The 27207-nt window shown below is 41.5% G+C and overlaps 1 protein-coding gene and 1 long non-coding RNA gene across 6 annotated transcripts in view; one reads left to right on the top strand and one right to left on the bottom strand.

The window, feature by feature from the left end:
- Positions 1-611: 611 nt before the first annotated feature.
- On the bottom strand, positions 612-11876 carry LOC143502724 (uncharacterized). Its single transcript, XR_013127128.1, has 3 exons — positions 11831-11876; positions 11578-11665; positions 612-947 (listed from the first exon to the last, which is right to left on the bottom strand). It is a non-coding gene; the product is annotated as an uncharacterized LOC143502724 (long non-coding RNA).
- An 853-nt stretch (positions 11877-12729) lies between these two features.
- LOC143502721 (NLR family CARD domain-containing protein 3-like) overlaps positions 12730-27207 on the top strand; it is a 36429-nt gene continuing 21951 nt past the window's right edge. For 2 of the 5 annotated variants that reach the window (XM_076995408.1, XM_076995409.1), the window contains exon 1: positions 13213-13559. The gene's annotated coding sequence lies outside the window, so the exon portion shown is untranslated. Of the gene's footprint in view, positions 12953-13212; positions 13560-27207 lie in introns of those variants that run through there. The other 3 variants (XM_076995407.1, XM_076995410.1, XM_076995406.1) reach the window with 3 other exon arrangements.

The following is a 27207-nucleotide window of genomic DNA, read 5'->3' as shown; positions in this document are numbered from 1 at the left end:
TCAACTGCTTTTTTAAATGTGAGTGTAGCCTCCGTGAGCAGTCATTTTTGCATAGCTTCACTCTTCAATCCACAAACAAATCTGTCTCGGAGTGCATCTTCCAGCTGATCGCCAAACTCACAATGCTCAGACAATTTTTTAAGCACTGCTACATACTGGCAAATGGTCTCACCCACCTCTTGATTCCGTTTGTGGAAGCGAAATCTTTCTGCAATTACCAGAGGTTTAGGAGAAAAATGCTGCTGTAATACTGTTTTTATTTCGTCGTAACTTTTGTCACCTGGCTTATCCGGTGCAACTAAGCTACGCAGCAGACCGTATGTCTTACAACCCATTACACTGAGTAGAACAGGCACTTTCTTTGCACTCTCGATGCCATTTGCCTCCACAAAATGTTCAAATCTTTCAGTGTAAGTGGTCCATTGTTCCATATTTTCATCAAAAACCTCAATGTGGCCAATCGTAGCAGCCATGCTAATTGCTTTTTAATTTTCCCTTAAAAAAAAAAATAAAATTTTTTGAGGCAGGTCACTCACCCAGTCGGGTCCAAAAGCAATTCAAACACATCAATCAATCAATCAATCAAATTTTATTTATATAGCACTTTTTACAACAGTTGTTGTCACAAAGCAGCTTTACAAGTGCCGAGTCCTAGCCCCCAGTGAGCAAGCCAAGGGCGACAGTGGCAAGGAAAAACTCCCTAGTTTTTTTGCATGAGGAAGAAACCTTGAGAGGAACCAAGACTCAGGGGGGGAACCCATCCTCCTCTGGCCGACACCGGTCACCATGACAACAACAACAACAATTTAGACAGAAAGAAGAGAAAGAAAAGGAAAAATATGTAATAATGTCCATCATGATGTATGCATCCGGTTAGGCAGGAGGTGGCTGGCTCAGGATGGATCGCTGGTCTCCTCATCTCATTATTCCTCAAGCAGGCGGGCAGCCTTGTGGAGAAATGAAACAGGGAAAATTAGCTCTGTATGAGGACATATACAGGACACCTCGTCGCCAAATATGTTATGTCTTCATTAAGATAACATATGGAAAAACATTATGCAAAGTCTACATTCAATAATGTGACTCACGCACGCATGGAGGTACATTGGAACTGTACGCTTTTATTGAAATGCTCACCTGAACTAACATAATGCTAGTGCCATCTACAGGATGACTAATGTAACAACAATGTAAGTTTAACCAATACATAACACTTTAATTATCCATCACAGCAAACGGCACGGAATTATCTATGTCCAAAGCCACACTGGCTCAAGGGTGTTAATTATTTTAAATAAAATACACACTGGCTATACGAAGTTCACCTCTGAACACAACTTTGCAGTATTACAGCAGTATTATGTCTAAATATCTAGTTAGGACAAAACTAGAGTGCTCAATGAACTAAGTTATAATCACTGTAACTCCCAAATATCATTCTTAGCATCTTTATGCGTGTGCAAATGAGGGGAGTTGGAATTTGGCACAACATGTTCGTTTGAAAAAAATTCTCCGTCATGCCTGCTGCTTGCATATGATAAATGAAAATGAGCACTTTCTTCTTTGATTTACAACTTTGTCCTACCACCTGATTAACTGTCTGTTCCACCCCTGACGGGTGAAGAAACATCTACAGAAAAGCCACATCTCATCATTATAAATCGCATGGTTCAAAGCGCGAGGGAATAAGTAGCGATTTTATAATCTGGAAAATACGGGTAGCAGTCCATTTTCAATATTTTCCAGCACCTTCAGCCTAATTAAGTTAAGCACGTAGTCGTCTGTAACTGCACCAGCCTCAATTTGTACAATTAGACTGTTTATTTCCTCTTTTATTCTGTAGTGAAAAGACATTTCTGCTGCTTTCAAGTCCAACTACGAGCGATTGCTTCTGACTGGAGTCTAAGCCCCGCCCCCAAATTCAGGCGAGCGTTCCTATTGGACAGTGATTAGATTTCATTCTGGCACGAATACAGCGCTGAGACACAGTGGAATACAATGACGTTCAGTCGATTGCATTTCAAGGTAGCTTCTGGCACGAATTCAGCGTTTCTTTCTTTAAATACAAATCCACACACACTGGAGCTTTTACTTTTCATTGTGGCATGTTTTCATCACATCAGTGTTTAAATCAATCTCGTGATCATTACATTTAAAGGAGACATTTATGTCAGAAATACCGTATGGTGAAATGCAATACCTCTGTGCCGTGATTACATTTCGAGCTGTATTATATTCAATTCTGGCACAAATTCAGCGTTTTGGTTTTGAATGCAAATTCTTGTGTATTGTTTTTCAATAAAGAGATAAAGTGCATTGAAATGTTATGTAATAGTGCTTTTGCATTTCATTTTGGCACGTATTCTGCATGTTTGTATGGAAAAGCAATGCATTTTGTGGATTGCATTTCCATTTTTGCCTAGTAGGGATTACTTTTCAATTTGGCACTGAATCTTCTCCATACACCACTGTCAGTATTTCTTTAAAATTATTAAAAATCAATAAAGTTTTCTTAGTTGTATGTAAGGTGATGGCTGTAACACGTTTTAAAGCTGTGTTACAACCATCCCCACCCCTGTCAGCCAGTGTTTAACTAGCTGTATTAGCAAGGTGATTTGAAATGAACAGGGGAAAAATGCATCACAATTTACCGGAGAAACTACAGTTTTTTTATATAATATAATTCATATGGTTTTATCTGCAATAGTATACATACTAAAAAATATATAGTCTTGATTCAGAAATGTACTTTCTCACCTCAAAATCTGTTTTTTCTCTATGGAATCTGCATGTGTGTGTTTACAGCCTTGATATTCACCATGTGGGACCAGGGAGGAATTGGGTAAATACTGGAATGACCATATGACTCCAAACTTATAGGTGGAACTGATGGAGTTACAACTCTCCCCATGTTACAACCATACCCAGTCTCCCCTACAAAATATGCTGTTTTAATATTCTAACGACAAAGGACGTAATCCAGTCTGAATGTGTACGAAACGATCTGTGACAAAATGGAGAAATGAAAGCGTAGACAAGCATCTTAAAGCGCATAAACATTAAACTAAAGATCTTCAAGACCATTTCACTCCGTCCTCTCTCATAAGCTGTAATTGTGCTATTTAGATTACCGATGTAAGCTAAAGTGAGCGTGGTGTTGTTTTAAATCTGCCAGACATTCACAACTTTGAACTTCAGTCACTCCGGAAATGTAGACTTACTGACACGGAGAAGGTGACTGCGGACAAACAGCGGACAAACAGAACTGTTTATTGTCTTGAAGTTCCACCGGACTGTGATCTAGATAAATATTTTTCAGTAGTCCTACATATGGGCGTTCGATAATGTGATACTCTTATTGGGCGATATAAAATATTGCCATTAATCTCTTCTTAAAGTTGGGTTGGGAGCTGGGTCAAAATAGGTAAGCAAACTGTGATGACTTTCACCTTGATAGTTTAGCTCGAGTGTATTCCTCACCAAATTGCACAGTAGGGGGCGAGAACCCCCTACTGTTTTCAAACCTGTGAATTACAAAGACTAACCCAAAACAAATCGCACGTGTGCTTACATGGATGCAGCCACGAAGCTGCCAGGTTTGCTTCATGGAAAATTCATTTTTAAGAAGCTTCCTAATGGAGACATTGACAAGACTAAAGTTGTTTGCACCTTATGCAATGCGGAATTAGTTTATTGTAGGAGTTCAGTTCTACCAGTCTGAAGTACCATTTAAATGAATCAAAGTTTGTTTAAATGATCAGTAAATAAATTGTCCCCCCTACAGAACCTCGTGTATTATGAACTTAATAAAACCGAAATAATGACGTGTGTTTACCTTTATGAGAATAATCTCGGAGTAATATTACATAGCCGCGCGTAAACGTTTCATTCACTTAAATTGGCTAACGTTTACCAATATTAAAATCCATACGTGTCGCTTTAACATGTTTGTTGTTGTCAGTAAAACACGCAAATCATGCCGTTAGCTTTTTGGTTGCAATAGTCAAAATTATAATAAGGGAATACCCGCATAAATCTTTCTTTGTCAAAGCAGATTTCGTAATAAACTGCATCTTCTTGTGTTTCGGCTTCCGTAGTTTCAGGGATCTGTCGCTCGCTGGATTTTTTTGTGAACGCGTGCGCCCGCGAGCACAAGAAACATGAATTGGAGGAACTGAGTCGTTCACAACACCGTCTTCAGGAGGAAGAATACTAACTTTAAATTCATTTAATTAAGTAATTAACTCATCTCGTGATCAATGGGTATTTGTATGCATCAGAAACCAATATGATTTATGATTTATAGACTTTAGTCAACAAACGCATTGTCAACTGTATACCAAGAACATTTTATTGAGAATGTGATAGAGACAGTGATAGAGAGAACATTTACTGCACTGCCCATCCAACACAAGACTTTCAGTTGTTTTTGTAATACTCGCGTGACTCTGTAGATAAGAAAACAAACATGCACACATCGACATTAACCTAAACCGCTCATATAAGGAGTGATTTTTGTTTCAAAAGTTCTACAGAAGCAAAAGTAAATCTGCAGGCAAAATTCTTAGCATCAAGAGCAGAAAGTATATGTTATGAATGCAAAACAGAAAAAAATATATCAAAAGTATATATTTTTAATATAATTGGTTATTTGAAGCTTATTTTCGTTTGCATTTTGACAAGTTTTTGGTTCCATTGTTTTAGTTTTTTTGGATTTTCCCAGTAAGGTCTTTTGCTTCTGGAATCTCTCCTTGCTTCTGCTTCGTTTTTTGCTTTTGACTTTTGGAACACATTTCATGTGTGGGAGGGGCTTAGATGGAGGCGTTCCTCTGCAATCTCCATTGGTCACTGATTCCGGACTGACACAGAGCTCTGAAACCACCTCTGGGACCAAGCCACGCCCACCCCACCAGCTTCCCAGCTTTTTCAAACATGGTGGAACGCGTGGGTTCTGTTTCACAGCAGCATGTAAACTGAGTTTTACCATTAAAGTTTATAATTAATTGCTAAATGGTCTGTAGATATTGCAAATACTCATATTTCTTCCACACATCAGTGTTTTCTCTCCATCCAGTTCACTGAAATTTTAAAAAGCTCACGCTGGTGACGATTTAGCTGTTGCGCAATCAACAGTGGTGGACGAAGTACACCAACTATGTACTTGAGTAAAAGTACAGTTACCTTGCATTGAATATTACTCAAGTAAAAGTAAAAGTATTGACCTCAAATTTTTACTTGAGTAAAAGTACAAAAGTATCTGCCTTCAAAAATACTTAAGTATTAAAAGTAAAAGTAAAAACTTTATTTTCTTAGCGTAATATCAAAACCCCTAGGCCTACTCGACCAACAAGTGAACAATGAAACAGTGCCTTACATTTGCCTAGCAAACACAAAATACTCAAAACTATATTATATTTAAGTAAGACCAAGTGCTTTTGGAGCAACAAAAAAAAAGCATTCATTCAAGTTTCATTATTTTGTTTTTCATTTATTTCAGTTGTCAAAAAACTAATAATAACAAAACACCATCACAATAACACAACACTTATAAGTGTGTGTGTGTGTGTGTGTGTGTGTGTGTGTGTGTGTGTGTGTGTGTGTAAGGGTTGTAGGCATGTTTGGGTAAACTGAATATGTGGATGGATGGGCTGCATACAGTGTGTCACAGAAGTACACCCACCCCTTACATTTCTGCAGATTTGTAAGTTTATCTTTTTATGGGACAACATTAAAGTTAACAGCCATCATGCAACTTATATAACCGCTTCAATTAATTTTTTACAGAAATTTCACTAATACAGCCATGTTGTCCCATGAAAAGATAGACTTACAAATCTGCAAAAATGTGAGGGGTGTACTTACATGGCTACATAGAAATTGACCAAACTCAACTCAAAAACTTTCTGTTCCTCTTCAGTAAGAGCTGGTTTTCAAAATTTTTTGCATCTAGCCGTGCTCGCCTAGGACTGAAAATGAGCCCTGCTGTACTGAACAGGCGCTCACACGCTGCTGATGCAGGCAAGGCCGTGTTAAGCTTCAAAGACAGCTTGCATACAGCAGGGTACGACTTCAGTACATCCTTGTGGTCAATCTTTGAGGCAAGGTAACCCTCCAATTGCTTCACACCTTCTTGACCAGCAGACTTCTTGAAGCTAGCAAAGAAGTCCTCATCATCCGATTCACTGGAACCATTAGCTGGGGACAGGTGGGCAGAGTCTTCTTCCAGATGGCCCTTGATGTAATCCATGCCTGAAATAGACATGTCAATAAATAATTAGATTATTAATTTGTGTGCGTGTGTGTGCGTGCGTGTGTGCGTGCATGAGACTAGTTAACATTACTCCTTTTCTGGCATAAAAAAGGATAATTAAATGTTGACTTGCCTCGTTGTATGAGGTCTTCGTCACACGTCCACGATGTCTTAAACTTTGGGACAAGGATGGCAGCAGCAATGAATTCAGGTTCCACAAGCATGTCTGCAAAGCGGTGCTGCAGGCCCTCTTGAACGGCATCCACCAATGGCTTGCAGTATCTGCTAGTGATGCGGATTTTGTTGAGCTTTGTGATGAGGAGCGTCAAAGTAGGCAGGAGCCATCCCATCTGAACATTACTTTCTCCTTGAAGAATGTTGAGGGCTTTGCTCATTGGTCCCATGGTTCTGGCATACTCCTCCAGAAAGGCTATTTCAACTGAGCTCAACCTAAAAGACAACGACAAAACATCAATTAATGGGGTCACATGTTTAACTGTGTGTGTGTGTGTGTGTGTGTGTGTGTCTCAAAGTACTGGGCTGTATGCATGAGTTACAACATTTAGGCCCATCATAGAATCATAGATTATCTCCATGCAATGTTGGGATTGATACATACTCCAAATTTAACCATTTCATTTCATTCATGAGCAGGCTGGACCGCTCTACAAATGAGCCTAATGCTCAGAAGCTTATTCGTCTATGATCAGGGGAACACTGGTATGAGTGCATATCAGCCTTCCTTTAAAAATATATGTCTATTATACTGTAATGTTATGTATAGATGTAGTATGTGATGTCTTTCTTGTGGGCTTCAAATCTGTAATAATGTTTATAATAGGGATGCACCGAAAATTCGGCCACCGAAAATTTTCGGCCGAAATGGCTTAAATTAGCATTTTCGGTTTTCGGCCGAAATACTTTCATCACCGAAACAACACAGCCGAAACAATGTGTTGTGATGACGCAAGCAAAAATCGCCTGCACGTGTTTATTTGGATAAAGCTAGCAAAAAAGTTTTCCAGTGATGGCGCCAAGGAAAAGGACATTACACCAAAAATTATGGAACTCGTTGCCTTAGACGATCAGCCGTTCTCTGTCGTAGGGATTTCGTAGGCTAATAGAGAACATTGAGCCCCGTTATGTTTTGCTGAGCAGACGACATTTCTCAGAAGCGTGTTTACCTGAGCTATTTAATGTTGTTGCAACTCACGTCACGTTTTTATGAAAGAATTTATATTTATCTTTCAGGTCAGTCAGTTATAATTAAATTTAACTCTTCTCCTCTCAGATAAAAACGGTCTGGAAGCGAGTTAAATTTAATCAGTGGTCGGCCATTGTCAGCGTTATCACCTTTAACGGCCCACCACTAATTTTATTTTATAATATGCATTACTGTAATGTCAGTGCTAAATACATATTTTCAAATCAAATTTTGTAGTTGATTTATTCTTTGAATAGCAATGCTTTGATTTTAGTGAGGTTAGCCATAAATCCAATGTTACTAATAATTGGCATAATGTATTTCGGTGTTTCGGTTTTCGGCTTTCGGCCTTGGTTTTCTCATTTTCGGTTTTCGGTTTCGGCTAAGAATTTTCATTTCGGTGCATCCCTAGTAATAACTTTACTGGTGTAGCACAATTCTTACAGATTATGAAGAATTTCACAAACAAAAATACATTTGAATCAGAGAAAGCATGCAGAATGTCCAAAAATAGTACTTACATGGGCAACTTGAGTGCAGTGAATAGGGTCCTCAGAGCTCCCTCTCCCTGATCTTTAACAATGCGCAGGATTCTCTCGACTGCAAGAAGCAATGAATTCCACCTTGTTGCATTGGGACGAATTAGCTGAATTTTGCACACATCTTCCACCATCTCTGCAGCAGTTGTAGCTCGTCCGCACTTATTCCACAGTGCATAACATTTTGAAAATGTTGATCTTGACAGCCGTTTGTACGAATCATTTGAAGTTGCCTTTTCGGCATCCACTGTGGAGACCAGATTTAGCAGGTGGCAGGCGCATCTGTGATGTTTTGGGAGCTGAAATTGCAGGCCGTCATCTTCATTTAAGATGGCTGTGGCGTCGACAAAATCCACTTCACCTTCCAAATGTTGGTCTTCATCACCCATCTCCTCCCCATCATCTTCAGACTCATCTGAAACAGTGGCATTGTTGTTTTCATCCTGTTCTCCATACATTCGGAATGCCTTCAAAAAATTTGAACCATTATCTGTCGTTGTTCTGACAATTTTGTGTTGTATGCCAAATTCAGAGTGGATCTCATTTAGTGAACTTCCCAGGACATCAAAAGTGTGTGAGCCTTTCAGTTGTCTGCATGCAAGTGCAACAGAGCATCTCTCCAGGGTACTGGGGTCCAGCCAGTGGGCAGTCACTCCTAAAAAACCCCTTCGCCTTGTGCTCCAACAGTCTGTTGTTGTAGCAATGACACTGACTGTGGACATTGCTTCTTTGATGTTCCTCTTCATGTCAAGTGCGGCGTCATCAATCCTTCTTCGCAACGTTGTTCTTGACATTAGAGGGGCATTGGGCTGAAGATCTTTCAGAAGCTCCTGAAAGGATGGCTGGTCCACCACGCTGAAGGGCTGGAGACTCTGAATCACGAAATTCATCACAGCTTGGTCCACACTTTTTCGATTAGCTACTGTTTCAACTAATTTCAGTTGCTTTGTAGGCCTAGATGATGAAGCATCTTCTGTTTTGGCTTTTCTCTTCCGTGGGGCTGTCATGGACAGGTATCTGGGTAATTGACTTGCATGTTTTCTCTGAGGAAAAAAAAAAAGAATGATAAGAACCACACGACAGTCATTTCCAAACTTTATCCATATTAATAATTCACACTAGGAAGGTAGACAAGTAGACAAACCATTTAATATGAAAACAAAATTCACCACCAAACAGAACAATAATTTCGAACCGGTCACTTCAGTCCTAGCTTGGGGGACTTTTTCTGAGGTTATACGTTGTCTACCACATGGCGGGACAGGGAAGCTAGAAGCTCTAGCACCTAGAACTAGAACTGTGTGCAGCCCAACCAACTGAACTCATAATATTAAACTTGGCCGAATAAGTAATATAATTAATATAATCGTAATTTTAATAATAATAATTTTTATATTCTATTTTATTTTTGCTTGCCTTCGCCTCCCTCATAGGAATGAATTGCGATGTTCGCTTCGCTTGGCCAAAATCGCGTGTCCCCCCGGCTTTAACGTTTGATGTTGGAGTCTCCTGTGTTAAACTGCTTAGCATCTCCACAGATTGCAATTTGGGTACTAGCCAGTGACGGTATACGGTCTCTGGTACTAGCACACTGCTTTGGATAAAAGCATCTATTAAATGTAGTGTATTTCTATGTGATATAATTAACCGGGGTATATAAACCACCCTGTTGGTAGTACTCATCTAATGGCGAACTTACCTCGATGTGTTTTTTCAAATTTGATGGCGAATTGTTGAATGATGACAGCGAAGTGTTTTTTGGAAGGCATAGGAGACACTTGAAGGAATATGAATTATTTTTTTCTTCTATGAATTCAAATAATTCGGCTAAATAAGGCCAGGGGTGTTGGGGAAAGTCATCCGCTGCAGCCATGTCCGATCTACGTACAAATTAACGTACAAATCTGAGCGCTGATTGGTTATAGTCTGTGACACGGTACACATTAACCTTTCGGTATTTTATTAAGCGTTGATTTAAAAATAGAAAAGGAACGAGATGTTTGTGTAAATGTAACGAAGTGAAAAGTAAAAATTTTCGCTTTGAAATGTAGTGAAGTATAAGTATAAAGTCTTACCAAATAAAAGTACTTGAGTAAAGTACAGATACATGGAAATGTTACTTAAGTACAGTAACGAATTACATTTACTTCGTTACTGTCCACCACTGGCAATCAAGGGGCAGACACAAATGTGAAACAGAGCTACAATCTCATTAGGGTTTATTTCATATTCTACATTGACTGAGGACACGCAAGTGGAACGCGAACGACGAGGCATGATGAACAGAGAACGCACACTTACACTCTAAGGCAGCGGAAATGACAAGGACACAAAACTAGAACAATCAAGAGTACAACTAATGGTTACATACACTGACAGGAACAAACACACGGGAAGCAAGTACCGACACATGAACATGAAGACCATCTGAACATACATGCACTGTCAATAGGCTAACGACAAGAACACGTAACCAAGCATAAGCACAGTGAACCTACACAGGCCAGACATGGACTACAGACAGAGCAAGAACTACGCAAACGACAATGACATTAAACCATAACTCTTACAAACCCGTAACAAACCACGTTTGAGAACACAGACACCAAACATGAACTGAAAACCTAAAACACTACGAACCTGAAAATGGAACAGAGACTTTAACCATACATAAACACTAAGCTAATCACAACTATGAAAGACAGATAAGGCTTGAATACCGTGCACATCCAACTCGGAGCTAAAGAAACGACAATGATCCCTGAAGGTATAGTTTGGACATGGGATACTAGAAAGGGGGCGGGGCCAGACGTGACCGCTAAATATTAACCGTCATGCTTAATGTAGTTATTATACAGTGTACATTTGTAATATCTACAGAACATTTAGCAATTAATTATAACCTTTGTATAAACTTTAATGGTAAAACTCAGTTTACATGCTGCTGTGAAACAGAACCACCGCGTTCCGCCACGTTTGAAAACGCTGGGAAGCTGGTGGGGTGGGCGTGGCTTGGTCCCAGAGGCGGTTTCAGAGCTCTGTGTCAGTCCAGAATCAGTGACCAATGGAGATTGCAGAGGAACGCCTTCGTCTAAGCCCCTCCCACACGTGAAATGTGTTCCAAAAGTCAAAAGCAAAAAACGAAGCAGAAGCAAAGAGAGATTCCAGAAGCAAAAGACCTTACTGGGAAAATCCAAAAAAACTAAAACAATGGAACAAAAAACTTGTCAAAATGCAAACGAAAATAAGTTTCAAATAACCAATTATATTTAAAAAATATACTTTTGATATATTTTTTTCTGTTTTGCATTCATAACATATACTTTCTGGTCTTGATGCTAAGAATTTTGCCTGCAGATTTACTTTTGCTTCTGTAAAACTTTTGAAACAAAAATCACTCCATACTCATACGTTTAACATGTAAACAAACAAGGCTAACATTACCATTTCATCTTAGCGAACACCGCAACGTGGCTTGTACAATATTATTAACTAAATGCAACAATTAACTGTATGTGACAAAAACAAAGACATACACAGCAATGAAAAATACATTAAACTTTGGAGACATTTGTTTTACTTACGACCATCTTGTCCGGCAAGCAAATGACTTGCAAACAACTGTCGGAATACAATATCCTGCCACAAGTCGTACCGCAAAAACCTCCAAATCTGAATATGACCAATAACAACGGATTTAAGAGAAGGCTGAATATGACCAATAACAACGGATTTAAGAGAAGACTGAATATGACCAATAACAACGGATTTAAGAGAAGACTGAATATGATCAATAACAACGGATTTAAGAGAAACCCATTTGGAGTTAAGGTCGACCTGTTTGGAGTTTAGTCCTCCTATTTGGAACTGCGGTCAAGCCAGCCCTCACTTCAAAAATTTGGTCAAGCCAGCCCCCAGAAAATTTGCGAAGTTGCGCGTATACAATAGATTACGGTAATGGGTGATGCGGCCTGTGATTCCACATTTAAAGGTAAATGGTGTACAGAATGAGTAAAAAAAAAACAAAAAACAATAAATAAACAAGTGAATCAGTTATTTCAGAACTAATAAATCATGAATAAAACTGTATTTCATTTATGATGAAATAGTCTGGTATACGCGCAACTTCGCAAATTTTCCGGGGGCTGGCTTGACCAAGATTTTTGAAGTGGGGGCTGGCTTGACCGCAGTTATTTGGAGCTGATCCAGCCTGCAGGAGTACTTGACTGCCGCTGCCTTCATTTGCTTCAAGTCTCGGTTGTTTAGTAGTACGATCAGATGCTTTTTTTGTTAAAAAAGGAAAGCAAGTTTGACTGTCTTTTCGACATATTGATCGCTTTTATTTTGACAAATTGGCGGCTTTGTCTGATAACACAAAATATGTCCCATCAACCATTTCTATTTTTTATTGTAATAAATAATTATATTTTTTTATTAATGACCCACATAAATTGTACAACTGATTTGCAATTTATTTGTGTTGTTTTATTATATTTTTGTGTATAATAATAAAAATGCCCATTTGGACTAGGGCCGTGTGAGGGGTGGGCGGATGCTTTATGGGGGAGACGTGGAAAGGCATCGCTAAAAGGGAGAGCTCTTATGTGATTTAGGAAGCCTGAATGTGAATCTTGTGTTTAAAAAATGTCTTTTATAGATTTATTAGTTCAATTAATTGGTTCAACGCAGACAGATTTCTTCATAACTTATAATTGTTAGGCTTGAAAGTTACCGGATCGAGGCAGACAGTTCCCGCACCCTTCAAAATGAAAGAGTTCCCGTTCCCGGATCATGTTCCGACAGGATCTGTCTCAAATTAAACCCTGCAGTTTATCAAAACACTACAAACAGGTAAAACAGGTAAAGGTGAGATGGGTGAGGCCAGATGGGACAAGACTAAACCGAAAGTAAGCAAGAAGAATGTTACCAGCAGCAACCTTATCAGACTGACATACGACGGTGAGTATTAACACGGAGAAATATTATAAATGTTACATTATGTACAAAATATATTGTTTTAATGTTTTAACGATAAAGGGGCATAAACCAGTTTGAATATACGAAAAAGGTCTGTGAGTCTTAATGCAAGATGACAAAATGTCCGAATTGAAAACAGACGACAGAGCACATTCTAAAGTGGGTAGAGGTTAAATAGGGTCACCAAACGTCTGTATTTAACGTCCATAACAAATTATTGAAAGAAACATTAATAATTACACAGGTCAACAGCATTTTTGGGGCCAAAGATATTTCAACGAATTTAGGGTGACTTTGGGGTGCTGATTCTGAATATGTCATCAGTTTTTCCAGATTGGCTCAAGTTTTTGAGATTTTTCGTGAAATGTGTAAAAAAAAAGACGTAATTTGCTACACGCGCATTAACTTTATTTTATTTTATTTTATTTAAAATAGGCCAAATACACTTTTTTTATGAAGTCTGTTATGTTTCTTCTATGTTTTTGCAGTGTATATTCACCACAAATGTAACAGAATGTGTCTGGATCGTTAAGACAACTTCTTCTTGATGAGTTCATGCTTTTCACTGGAAAACAGACAACAACATAAAGTTAGTGCAAAAATCAAGCTATGAACAAACTTTTAGAACACTAATTAACAAAAAACTATATTGAGAACTGCTCAGTTCAAGTACTAATCCCAAGAAATTAATGAGATGATGCGTCGAATTTACCAAAAAATCTCAAAAACTTGAGCCAATCTGGCAAAACTGATAGCATATTCAGAATCAGCACCCCAAAAATACCCCAAATTCATTAAAATATTTTGGACACCAGTAATTTTTTTTTTTGTTTACCTGTGTTATTAGTGCTAAGGGGTCTACACAATTAATACTCTTTAAGAATTACTTATTATCTATCCTGTATGTTTTTGCACAGTCTTTCTTCTCCTAACCTGTTCTTTCTTTAGATCAGTCCAGTCCTGATCAGTTCATTTCAGGTCTCTCCACATTTCATATTTCCTCTCTCTCCACCCTCTCTTCTACCCTGTTAAATAGTAATTCAAGAAAGCATGCTTAAAATAAAGCTGGAAACAATATTTTAAATACAAAAGACTGTGCTAAAACAAACTACATCTGGCATTATTTTGCTAGTCTTCATACTAAAAACATGTGTATTTTATTAATAATGTGTTTATTAGACATTGTTTTCCATACCACTTGTATTGTCTTCTCCCATCTCCTCTCCTCTCCAGTTCTCTCCTCTTTCCTCTCCTGTTGTCTGTTCTCCTCTCCTGTTGTCTGCTCTCCTCTCCTGTTGTCTGTTCTCCTCTCCTGTTGTCTGTTCTCCTCTCTAGTCCTCTCTAACACTTCAAATTCCTCAGGTTGTTCTAAGTCACTTTGCTTTTCTCCCTCTTCTGTACTCCCTTTCTTGTCTGTGGTATTAGGAAATAAATTACACCACAATACTTGAGATTTGAACAAACTCCAACAAACCCTAACCCTCAACTATTAAAAGTAAATTATTTTTTGTGATATGCTGTGCTGTGTAAACTCAATAAAGGATTGTTTATTAGCTGATCAGCTGGCTCCAGTGGAAAACACACAATTTTAGGGCAGTGACCAGGGTTAAGAAACTGCTTTAAACTAGAGGTGTGCCAAAAAATCGATTCATATATCAAAAATCGATTCTCATTTACTACGATTCAGAATCGATTTTAAATGTCCCAAAATCGATTCTAAGTCGTGGTGAAGTCTCGCGTTACGTAATTACAAAATTCCGCAAGACTTTACGCAGCATGTTCTGGGACACACTCATGCGCGGAAAAATTTCAAAACACATGGAGGAAAGAGATATTCAACCTGTCTGGTCTTCATTTAAGGCAAAATTATGGGTTCATTTTGGTTTTTACCGAATGCCGGGGAAGACCGAACTGGACACAATGTAGCTTGTGTGCAAGGCTTGTGTAACGCGGTGAGCACGGGAGCATTAATATAGAGAAGGGTGAGAAATAATATAGAGAAGGATGGACCCAAGTGCTGGCTCGCAAGATCAAGACGTTTGACACTCGTCAAATGTATTAGCGAGAGGGAAACGCGCACAGCGATCCAGAACGAACAAACAAAACAACACGGAAGACTCAACGTGCAAGAGAATAGAAAGCAAAACCGTGAGGGCACGGAGTAAATAGAAACAAAAAACCAATGCGGAAAATACAACGTGTGAAAAGTAACACTCAACCGTAGTGAGACGGGAGGAAGAAACAAAACAACAACAGTAACTAAAAAACAGCACGGATAAATGCAACGCGAAAACGAAACCAAGGACACCAGCAGAAGTAACTGACAAAAAATGCTGCAGCAAAATAAAACCGTTCCCAAAAATAAAGGCAAAACGGATAGAAAGACATACAGGATTGGGAAAACTTGAGATGGGTCAGAAAGCGACGCATGAGATACTCGAATAAGTAAAGAGAAAGCATAACAGAGAGGTGGCGAGACACCATTAAACAATAAGCAATCACAGCGAAAGCAGAGACTGGCTAAACGGTTACACCGGTTTAGTCTGGGACTGACTCTGGTGCCCCTAGCGACGGCTGGGGGAACTGCATCCGAGCCAGCCCTGACAGCTCGCAAAATGAAGCTCAAGAATTTTGGTAACAACAAAAACCATTTTATTTTACCAAAGCACTTAATTTTTGTTAATTAAATGTGAAAGACACTTAATTTTCTGTATTTGTCGTTCTATCTTGCAAAGCAGACTGTAGTAGATCATGCAGATTTTATAGACTGAAGCAGACATTTTTATAAATCAAATCGTTTTTTGAATCGAAAATCGTTTTGAATCGAAAATCGATTTTTAAATTGAATTGTGGCCCCCAAAATCGGAATCGAATCGAATCGTGAGATAGTAAACAATTCCCACCCCTACTTTAAACTACCATCATAAAGTATTGTACTAAATTCTGGCTATCCACAACGTCCACCTTCTAGCTAACTAATTAGCTAAATTGAATTTCATTCATTATAGCTTACAGTCCTACAATCCTAAATTATTAAACACAATTTGAAAATGAAATAGTTATTAGCTTATCAGGTACATCAGGGCACGTTGAACATACTAACTATAACTATAACTAGCTATAACATAACTAGCTATATAAGTTTTTTTTTCTTCAAACCTTCACTACCTAAGCTATCTAGGTTAACTATCTATGTCGGTTAACTAACTAGGTTAGCTAACTAATTCCGAAGCTGACTAGTGACAAGCTGCATTTTATTAAGCACACAGTGGGTTTGATCTGTGTTTTGATTCGGAGACGTGTGTTTTTAACCAGCTATCAGATAGCTCCACAAACAATGTCATCACAGTTTACATAGTTCACTACCGTTACCTTTCTCCAAAATGTCATCACAGTTTACATAGTTACCTTTCTCCACAATGTCATCACAGTTTACATAGTTCACTACCGTTACCTTTCTCCACAATGTCATCACAGTTTACATAGTTCACTACCGTTACCTTTCTCCTTGAAAAAACGCCGTATATACATTTTCATTCACCGTCAGCTACCTGCAACCTGCTGCCAAAAATGGCTAGAGCGCATGTGCGCTCCCCCACGGGGGTGGGGGTGGGCTCTCCTCCGCGCCCGCAAAACCAGCAAGCTGATTGGCTGTTTCTCCTGAAAGGCGGAACTTTATCCTTGAAGCGGCACTGTGATTGGCGTTAAGAGATTTCCTATTCTCACAGCAGCACTGGCCTCCTCATTAATAATACAGCTGAGCGAAAAGGTTCGGGGCTACTGGATAATCATTCGGGGCTGAAGCCCCGGAAGCCCACCCCAGGCAACGCCCCTGCCCCCCATCCCAAAATGGGTCCTGCACTGTAAGCCCGGATAAGTTGAGTTTACTTAAAAAACTATGAGTAAACCGGTTGCCTTAAAAATTATTATTTTAAATTATTAAAAAGTAATGTACAATGAAAACTTAAGTTGGTATTACTTAAAACATAAAGTTGTTTTGCCTAAAGGGATAAGTTGAGTTTACTAAAAAATGTAAGTAATGTGCAATGAAAATGTAAGTCAGTATTACTTAAAATATAAAGTTGGTTTGCATCAAGGGTACAATGATTGATCTTTTCTGTACTTGTTATCCTAATCACTTTACCCATTAATTCTACTTAGTATCTTGAGTTCAAGAAATAAAATATTGATTTATATTTTATTTTCTTTTTTACTTTGATTACAAATATTTAGTGAAAAAGAAAGACAAATATTATTTCTGTTCAGTAGTATTTACTTAAAATTACTTATACATTACAGTATTTACATTAACTACTACTTAGACACTGAGAAAATGACTTCTCTAAACTACTGCTGGTATACTAAAGACATTCTGACTAGTAAGTAAAAGACATGCTCATGAATTGTAGGCCATAATGTGGACACCACAAACAGCACACAAGAGCAAAAACAAAGACAGAAACATGTAGTTTCACACTACAAGCTGATTTTTTAAAGTCTGAAGTTTGGGTGGCAGTTCACGACTACCAATTTTGAGCATTACTTGCTGCATGAAGCAGAACGTGTTTTTCATGCCCTTAGGGTAGTCCAGGTGAAGGGCATAGATGAGGCCGAAAAGAAGACAGATGGCCTGGGGTAGATTGGCCAAGTTGTCCATCAACAAAATTCTATATGGTTCACTTGTTGCAAAAGCCGTGAGAATGTCCATCAACAAATAAGGTTAATATTAAAAGAAAACACAGCTCGTTAACAACCTAGGTTACCGAATAAAACGCAGCAGGTTATAAAATCGGCCGCATTGGTTAAAACAAACTGCAACTCGGACTTGTGTTTTGCCTATGTGTGTCTGCCTGGCCTGACTACAAACAGCAAGCTAACAAAATGACGGAAAAGTGTTCAACAAAGTATTTAAGTTGATCAGTTGAAAACATTTAATTATTGGTTCATTAAACTTAAAATTGTTAGTAAATTTCAGTGTGTGCAAATATGAGTATGTAACCAGGTTCTGTCGACCATGCGAGACAATGAAGAGTCAGGTGTCAAAAGGTTTACAATTTATTCAAAACCAGGCTCTTAGGAGAAGGAAGGAGGAGTCAGAGGTTGCCACCCACCACTGGGACCTTAAATAAATCCAAGAAAACACACCAGATCAATCGAGATAAAGTTCCAAGTGCAATATTATTCCAGGCTCACAAATGGCACCACTACAAACACCGCACACGAAATTCATACATGGCACTCCATATTAGTAGCTACCCACACATCAAATGTCCCACCAAGGCCCAGTGGTAGGCGTACACACAATGGCTACAGCCTGCAGTCCCCAATACTGGTCAAGTTAACATTAACATTAAAGTAATTAAAAATACACCATTACTTTATTGATCTTAAGCTAGAGCTAATTTTAAAAAAGGAAGGCCACCACAAACCGCCGAGAAGCAAGGACTACAACTACGGGACCTCGGGCTGAGCCACTTGGGGAAGGCCGAAGGTGTGCAGAGTTCCAGCACAGGTCGGCCGCCCTGGCGTGGACAATCAAACAGAACTAACACAAGTAAACAAATAAACACACACAAACTAAACTAATAAAGGAGACCAGAGCTTAAGCCTGTTCTGGCCTGATGCTGGCACTCAAAGGCCGCACTAATCACAAACATACATAAATTGCTAAAATTAACAAAACAACCAACTGCACACCATCCACCTTACCCACTGCTGACACGAAGGAGACCAAAAAAAAACTCCCTGGGGCCCTCCACAGGCCCAGCTTTTAAAGGGTCCTCTTCCTCTCCCCATGAACCCAGCATTTCACCGCAGCAAATCCCACAGCTCCCCCTTTGTCCTGGCCCCATTATTGCACCCTGACTCCCAACCCGTCCATTCAGTTACATCCCCCACCACCTTTTCACAGCACATCCTCGTGCTGCCGGTCAGTTGTCCCCTTGCCCATAATGCTGGGGTGGGATCCCCCTCGAACTGCGCTGAGACCTCCGCAGCTCCTCAGACCCCACAGCCACAGACTCTTCCACTGGTGATGCAGTGGACGGACCTGCACGTTGCCAAGGGGGCAACCATCGGGTTGGTGGGGGCATCCACATGAATGACTGTCTCCTTGGCTCAGGTTTGCCACGTTCTTCCTGCGCTAGGGCTTGTAGTGACAAAGGACAAGGACGAAGCAACCGCCTATGCAAAACTTTCTCCTTCCCGTCCCCCCGTTCAGGCTTGACCACATACACAGGAACATCAGGATTAGGTTGTTTTACCACTACATAGGGTACATTATGCCAATAGTTTGCAAGTTTACTCTGCCCTTTGGGACCCACATTACGCAACAGCACCCTTTCTCCCATCATTAATGGACCCAGCCCCCCTTGGGCATCATGTTGCCTCTTTTGCTTCTGTGCTGCCCCTGCATTCAACTCACCTGCTCTTTTATAAGCAAAGTACAGGCGCTCATGGTGTTTCTGGACCCACTCTCCAACTGTGCTTGATTCTTCCAACGGACCCCCCAGAAGAACGTCTACTGGTGCACGTGCATGTCTTCCAAACATGAGATACGAGGGGGTGTAACCTGTAGAGGTATGCACCGTGTTGTTATAAGCATGGATCATTTCTGGTAAGTAATCTGCCCACCTGCTCTTCTTTTCCTCCACCAGACTACGCAACATTCCCAGCAGGGTGCGGTTGAATCTTTCTGTGAGGCCATTACCCTCTGGGTGGTATGGGGTAGTGTGACTCTTTTTGCAGCCATACAAGTCGCAAAGTTGTTTCACCACAGCCGCTTCAAAGTTTGGTCCTTGATCAGCATGGAATCGGGCGGGACATCCAAAATACTGGATCACCTGTTGCCACATCACCCTCACTGTTGTTTTTGCGGTCTGGTCCCGAGTTGCAGCAGCCCAAGCGAACTTTGTGAAATGATCAGTAAGGACCATGATGTTTTCCAATCCGCCTACTGAGGCTTCTAGGGACAGGAAGTCCATGGTAATCAGCTCTAAAGGGTAAGAGGCTGTAATGGGTGTCAAACTAACTGTTGAGTTAGTGGGCTTTTTTCTTAACACACACTGAGGACACTCTAAACACCACCTCTGGGTGTCTGCAAACATATTGGGCCAGTAGTACCTGGTTTGAAGTGTCTTACATATCTTATCTGCAGCAAAATGTCCCATATGCTCATGGCAGCTAGTGAAGACTTCTTGCTGTTGACTCTGGGGTAAGATGAGCTGGAAATGGAGGGCATTCGTTTTTGAGTCCTGGACTCGCCTGTAGAGTACCCCCTCTCGCAGCTGTAGACGGGGCATTTCCTTCAACAGGCGCAGCACTTGGGGACTCTCTAACTGTCGTTTGGCTGCCCGCAATGGCTGTTTGGTCTGCAAAAAAAACAGAACTCGTGAGATTGTTGGGTCCTTTTGTTGTCCCTCGGCCCACCTGTCAGCAGACCAGCCTTCTCCAATCCATGAAGCTTTTGCTAGCTCGAGGGTGGACTCTGCCTCACACACCCCCAACAAGCATGCCTGGACCACCTCCACAGTCACATCTTGGAAGCCTGGAACCTCCACCCCATCCTGTTCCTCTGATGCCTTTGGGGTTCCAAGGGGGTAACGAGAGAGCACATCAGCATTGACATTAGACTTTCCGGAGCGATGTTTCACCTGGAACTTATAGCTTGCTAGTCGCGCCACCCAGCGCTGCTCCACCGCACCTAACCGAGCTGTGGAAAGATGGGCCAGAGGATTATTGTCTGTATAAACTACAAAGTCTGAACCGAGCAAGTATTCATGAAATTTTTCTGTAATGGCCCATTTCAGTGCTAGTAGTTCCAGTTTAAAAGAACTGTAATTGGCATCATTACGCTCAGCACCTTGCAGGCCTCTACTTGCATAGGCAATAACTTTTTCTTGGCCCTCTTGGACCTGTGAGAGTACTGCACCCAGGCCTTGGTGGCTAGCATCTGTATAAAGGAGAAAAGGCAAACTGAAATCAGCAAAGGACAGGATTGGGGCCTGGGTCAAGGCTTGCTTTAGACCTAAGAAGGCCAAATCACATTCTTCTGTCCAATGCCAAGCAGGCCCTGGCACTCTGGGTTTGGTCTTCCTTGCTGGGTACCCGCCTAAAAGTCGGTGGAGAGGGCCTGCTGTTTGGGAAAACCCCTTGACGAATCGGCGGTAATACCCTGCAAGGCCAAGGAACGCTCGTAGCTCAGTTGGTGTAACTGGCACTTTCCACTGCTGGACTGCTGACACTTTACCCGGATCTGGGGCTATTCCATTTGCAGACACAATGTGGCCGAGGTACTGGACACTATCACGGAGAAGTTTACACTTGTCAGGTTTCAGCTTCAGGCCCTGGGCAGAGAGGCGGGAGAACACATAATCAAGACGATCAAGATGAGTATCAAAATCAGCCGCAAAAACAATAATATCATCTAAATAGATTAACAGTGATTGGTAATTATGTTCTCCCAAGCAACTCTCCATAAGGCGCTGAAATGTAGCAGGTGCATTACATAATCCAAAGGGCATCCTTTGGAATTCAAAAAGCCCCATGGGAGTGGTAAAGGCTGTTTTTTCTTGGTCTTTGTCATCCACTTTGACCTGCCAATAGCCAGACGCCAGATCCAATGTAGAATACCAGCTGGCCTTCTTCAAACTGGCTAGAGCTTCTTCTACTCGGGGTAAGGGATAAGAGTCCTTCCTAGTAACTTGGTTCAGTTGCCTGTAATCCACGCAGAATCGGATGGAACCATCTTTCTTGCGAACCAAGACTATGGGTGATGACCATGGGCTTGAGCTTGGCTTGATGACATCAGCTTCCAGCATGCGCTTGATCAAGGCCCTGACCTCAGCGTACAAGTTTGGGGGGATCTGACGATACCTTTGCCTGATGGGAGCTGCATCTCCCGTAGGAATTCTGTGAGAGATGGTATCTGTACAGCCGTAATCCTCCTCCTGCTGAGAAAAAACAGCTCTATGTTTGTTGAGCAAGGTGGCCAATTTGCTCTTCTGTTCTGCTGACAGAGCAACTCCTTCAAGGTCGAATGGTGGTAAGGCATCCATGTCCGTCTTGCTACTCGAGTGTAGGGTTGGTTCAGCACCACTTGACATCTGAGCCTCCACACTGTCACCTCTCACAATTTCAAATGCAGGTTCATCATCAAAAACTTCACAAGAGTCCAACAAAGATATTTTGCCTAATTTTTGATAGGGGTAAATGACTAGAGGGCCATTGCTGATGTTACGCACTCGTACCTGTGTCCGTCCGCCCCCAACCGTCACCAGGGCCCGAGCTACCAGGAGTCCATCTTGCGTGGGCAGTGGCTCCATCAAGGCTTCATACCCTCGACCTCCTGGTCCGCCCCTGGCTCGACAGTTCAGTAGCAGCTCCCGGTTACCAGGTATAGCCACAGGACGATGGCTGGCAAGACGGACATATCCGACAAAGCCATCCGGGGTGACGAATCCTTGCTCCTTCTGGCAAACGTGCATGGCCTCCTGCCACAGGGTCTTGCCAGGATCATTCAGTTTTGGTGGAATCTTCACTTTGCAAGGTGCTGTGTTCTTGAATAAAACTTGCCATACTTGTTTAATCGCATTCATTCCTACAAGACCTGATACTTTTAAACAGCTGTCTTACTACGATCACCCCCACGTTCGACAATGTCACCCCAGCAATGTCCATCTGAACTTCTACGTACCCCAGGTAGGGAATCTCCTTACCATTCGCCGCCTTCAACTTCAGCCAGGAAGCTGGATCTTTCAGGTGCTGGCCGTCTTGGCCAAAGTGTCTCTGTAGCCACTCTTGGCGCACCATGGACACCTGGGAGCCAGTATCTAGTAGGCAGGAGATTTCAATGCCATCCATAAAGACTTGGATCATGGGGCAGTGCCCTACAAGGCCAATAGGGGGCACGGGTGTTTGCAGATCACGTGCTTGGGTCACTGTGGGGGAAGGATCATTTGCTGTTTGGCCCACTGTTAGATCCACAACAGTGGGGCAAGCTAGTTTAAAGGGGCAGGGGGGTTTTGTTCGGGGCACTGGCGTGCAATGTGGCCTGGGGTTCGGCATTGGTAACAAATAGGCCGTCCCTGTTCGTCATACTCGTTGGGCCTGGACTGGACCCTCATTTTCTGTTGCCTAGGGCCTGGTGAAAAACTACGGGATCTTTGTGGCACAAAGGAGGGAGTAGGTATCTGAATTGGCTGTGACTCAAGCTTCGCCTTGCGGAACTCCTCCCTTATTCCCTGCAGGAGAGATTGGGACAGGTTATTCACTTGAGTCTCTACCTCTTTCACCAGTTCTGACTTAAGTTCAGTTTTAAGTTTTTGTAAGTCATCTTCCCAAGGCTTCTTATATGTAGTTGCTTTCACCGCTCCACAACATACTTGCTCATTTTCCTCCAGGTCTGCCCGTAATATAGCTTCCTTCCGCACCTCTGCAAACTTAAGATTGTTATTCAATGTTACCTTCATTCTTAGCTCTCTCTTCAGGCCGTCATCACAGAGCCCTGCAACAAACTGATCACGCATTAGTATCTCCGGGTTCAAGATATTTTGTGCATCATGGATCATCATCTTCTGCCAGGACTCCTGTAGGCGGAGGGCAAAAGCCCTCACACTTTCTTCAGCCTGCTGCCTACAGTTGAAGAACAGCGAGCGTGAACCAGAAGCAGGGACAGCACTATAATACAAACTTGCCAACTTTGTGAATACTTTAGCAACAGTATCTTTCTCATCAGCAGACAAAATGGCCACTTCTCTCTTCGCTTCCCCCTCCAAACAACTTAATACCCAGTCTAACTGATTTTCAGCGGGGACGCCATACATTCTAAACCACATTTCAATGTCATTTTTCCACTGTTTAAATGTACCTTCATTTGTCCCTTTACCCCCAGAAAATTTAGCACAAGGCATCATAAATGGGAAAAAGGTAGGCACTGAAAAAGACCTTGGTCTCCCCCCTCCTTCATTTTCACTCTGAGACATCTTCAATCGCCTTACAATTAAGTTGGTCGCTGCCGAACTACGCCAAAAATGTAACCAGGTTCTGTCGACCATGCGAGACAATGAAGAGTCAGGTGTCAAAAGGTTTACAATTTATTCAAAACCAGGCTCTTAGGAGAAGGAAGGAGGAGTCAGAGGTTGCCACCCACCACTGGGACCTTAAATAAATCCAAGAAAACACACCAGATCAATCGAGATAAAGTTCCAAGTGCAATATTATTCCAGGCTCACAAATGGCACCACTACAAACACCGCACACGAAATTCATACATGGCACTCCATATTAGTAGCTACCCACACATCAAATGTCCCACCAAGGCCCAGTGGTAGGCGTACACACAATGGCTACAGCCTGCAGTCCCCAATACTGGTCAAGTTAACATTAACATTAAAGTAATTAAAAATACACCATTACTTTATTGATCTTAAGCTAGAGCTAATTTTAAAAAAGGAAGGCCACCACAAACCGCCGAGAAGCAAGGACTACAACTACGGGACCTCGGGCTGAGCCACTTGGGGAAGGCCGAAGGTGTGCAGAGTTCCAGCACAGGTCGGCCGCCCTGGCGTGGACAATCAAACAGAACTAACACAAGTAAACAAATAAACACACACAAACTAAACTAATAAAGGAGACCAGAGCTTAAGCCTGTTCTGGCCTGATGCTGGCACTCAAAGGCCGCACTAATCACAAACATACATAAATTGCTAAAATTAACAAAACAACCAACTGCACACCATCCACCTTACCCACTGCTGACACGAAGGAGACCAAAAAAAAACTCCCTGGGGCCCTCCACAGGCCCAGCTTTTAAAGGGTCCTCTTCCTCTCCCCATGAACCCAGCATTTCACCGCAGCAAATCCCACAGCTCCCCCTTTGTCCTGGCCCCATTATTGCACCCTGACTCCCAACCCGTCCATTCAGTTACAAGTACAATATACTTAGATTTGATATTAATGCAATAAAACTTAAACATTTATGTACATTGAAATTAAACAGTTAGAGTAGATATAAAATCCGGGTTTACAGTGTGGTTTTCCCAAATGAAAATACGGTCACCCTAGATCTTCAGGATAATTTCAGTACGTCCTCTCATAAGTGATCCATTGTCACGTAGGGCAACGCCCCCTCTCGTAGCTGTCACTCTGGGTTCCCTCATGTCCGTGTTCCCTGCCTGTTTGTCCCGCCCTGCTCGTTTATTTTGATGATTCCTCGTTTGTTACCACGCCCCTGTGTCATTGTCATCACCTGTCCCTAGTTTGTTTCTATGTATATAAGTCCCGTCATTCCCCAGTCGTGTCATCCGTGATTTTGTCTATCAGTTGGTTTGTTCATCCCGTCAGTACGTGCATTCGTGAGTTTACGCTGTGTTTCTGTTAGATCCGTGATTATGTAACTTTGCAGAAGCAACGGAGCGAGGAAACGGACACAATCGCTGAGAGGAGCGAGATTTATTAAAGGGAATACCATACTCGTCGTTAGAAAGCCAGGCAGGGTCGATCACAGGAGGGCAGTCCGAATAACAGAGGTACACAGGCATAATGGGACAGGGAACTAAACACGACGGGGAGACACGGAGCAGGCAAAACAACACGGAAAACAGAAACACAGCGTAAACTCACGAATGCACGTACTGACGGGATGAACAAACCAACTGATAGACAAAATCACGGATGACACGACTGGGGAATGACGGGACTTATATACATAGAAACAAACTAGGGACAGGTGATGACAATGACACCCCAGTCAACATGTCCATGCGGGCCCCACATGGGTTTGAAATGGGCTGGCACATGGGCCCTTTTTGGGCAACCCAGCTGGGGCCCACAAAGATTTGTCCATCGGCTCCACATGGGCCCCATGTGTGTTAGCCCATGTGGGCCAATATTGGGGTCAATGTGGGCCTCAGGTGGGCCCCGTATGAGCATTGATTCACTGGCCCTACATGGGCCCCATGTGTGTTAGCCCATGTGGGCCAATATTGGGGTCAATGTGGGCCTCAGGTGGGCCCCGTATGAGCAATGATTCGCTGGCCCTACATGGGCCCCTTGTTTGTGTGGGATAATGATGGGGCCAGTGTGGGCAACAAGTAGGGCCCTTATGGTTAACTGCAGACACCCGCTTCAGCCCCATTAGGGGCCCATGGGCAAATCTTTATAGGCCCCATATGGGTTATGCAAAGGGGGCCCAAATATCAGCCCATCACTCACTAGAATGTCAGCTTGCATCACACATTTGGAGCACAATTACTATAATGCTAACTTGTGTCATCCAATGTGGGTCCCTATGGAGTCATGGAGGGCTTCAGGTGAGGTATCTGCTGTACATACCTAATGCAATATTCAGTTGCTTTTCTTACTTTGCAAAACTGTTGTATAAGAGCACAGCACTAAAGACTGTATTATCATAAGTAATTTCAATCAGAGATGAGCTGTTTATAATAATTAGGGGTGGGACGCGATCAAAAAAATTAATCGAATTAATTACAAGCGTTGTAATTAATTAATCGAAATTAATCGCATTTTAATCGCATTTCAATATTTAACGTGAGAAATATTAATTTAAGTTTGAATGATGAATGAATCAATGAACATAAGCATAAACTTCAACATCTTGTTTATTTTTCCACCAGTCTACTACACAGACCAATAGATGAGTGCAGAAAACAGAGCAAACAGTTTTCAGAACACTGGAAATTCTGACCAAAAATATTTAATTTTGGGAGCTTTGCTCATGATATTGGAAGAATAAGAAGAATTGAAGTAAATCAGATGTTTTTTAATACCATTTTAGATGGTAGACTTTTTCTTTAATTTCCCAGGCCTCTTACACAGGTATCTCCATAGTGCCTAGTGATCTTCTGCATGCTCAAAGCAAATGACTGGATCTTTCATTCATCATCTATAATATGAGCTGTCACACCAAGATAATTCTTGTTGCTAACAGAGGTCCAGTGATCCCCAGTCAGAGCCACATTTAGGGCACTCTTCACAATAACCAAATAATGTGATGCGTAAAGTATTGTAATGATCCTTAAGGGATTATTGGGTTACTGTTTCTTTAAGTTAAGTTGTGTGTGCGAGTGGAAAAGTGCGCGAGGAGCGAGAGTGAGAGAGAGAGAGGATTCGGTTATTTTTCTTGAGTGAGTTCGCTTGTATTAATGTTTAAATAAAAGAGACGAGTTGTCAACAGTAAACTGTCCTGGTATTTAACCAACGTTACAGTATAAACGCCT

Source organism: Brachyhypopomus gauderio, unplaced genomic scaffold, assembly GCF_052324685.1.
Source record: "Brachyhypopomus gauderio isolate BG-103 unplaced genomic scaffold, BGAUD_0.2 sc203, whole genome shotgun sequence".
Taxonomy (NCBI): domain Eukaryota; kingdom Metazoa; phylum Chordata; class Actinopteri; order Gymnotiformes; family Hypopomidae; genus Brachyhypopomus; species Brachyhypopomus gauderio.
The sequence above is the reverse complement of the archived record's forward strand: the minus strand, read 5'-3'. Positions and strand labels throughout refer to the sequence as shown.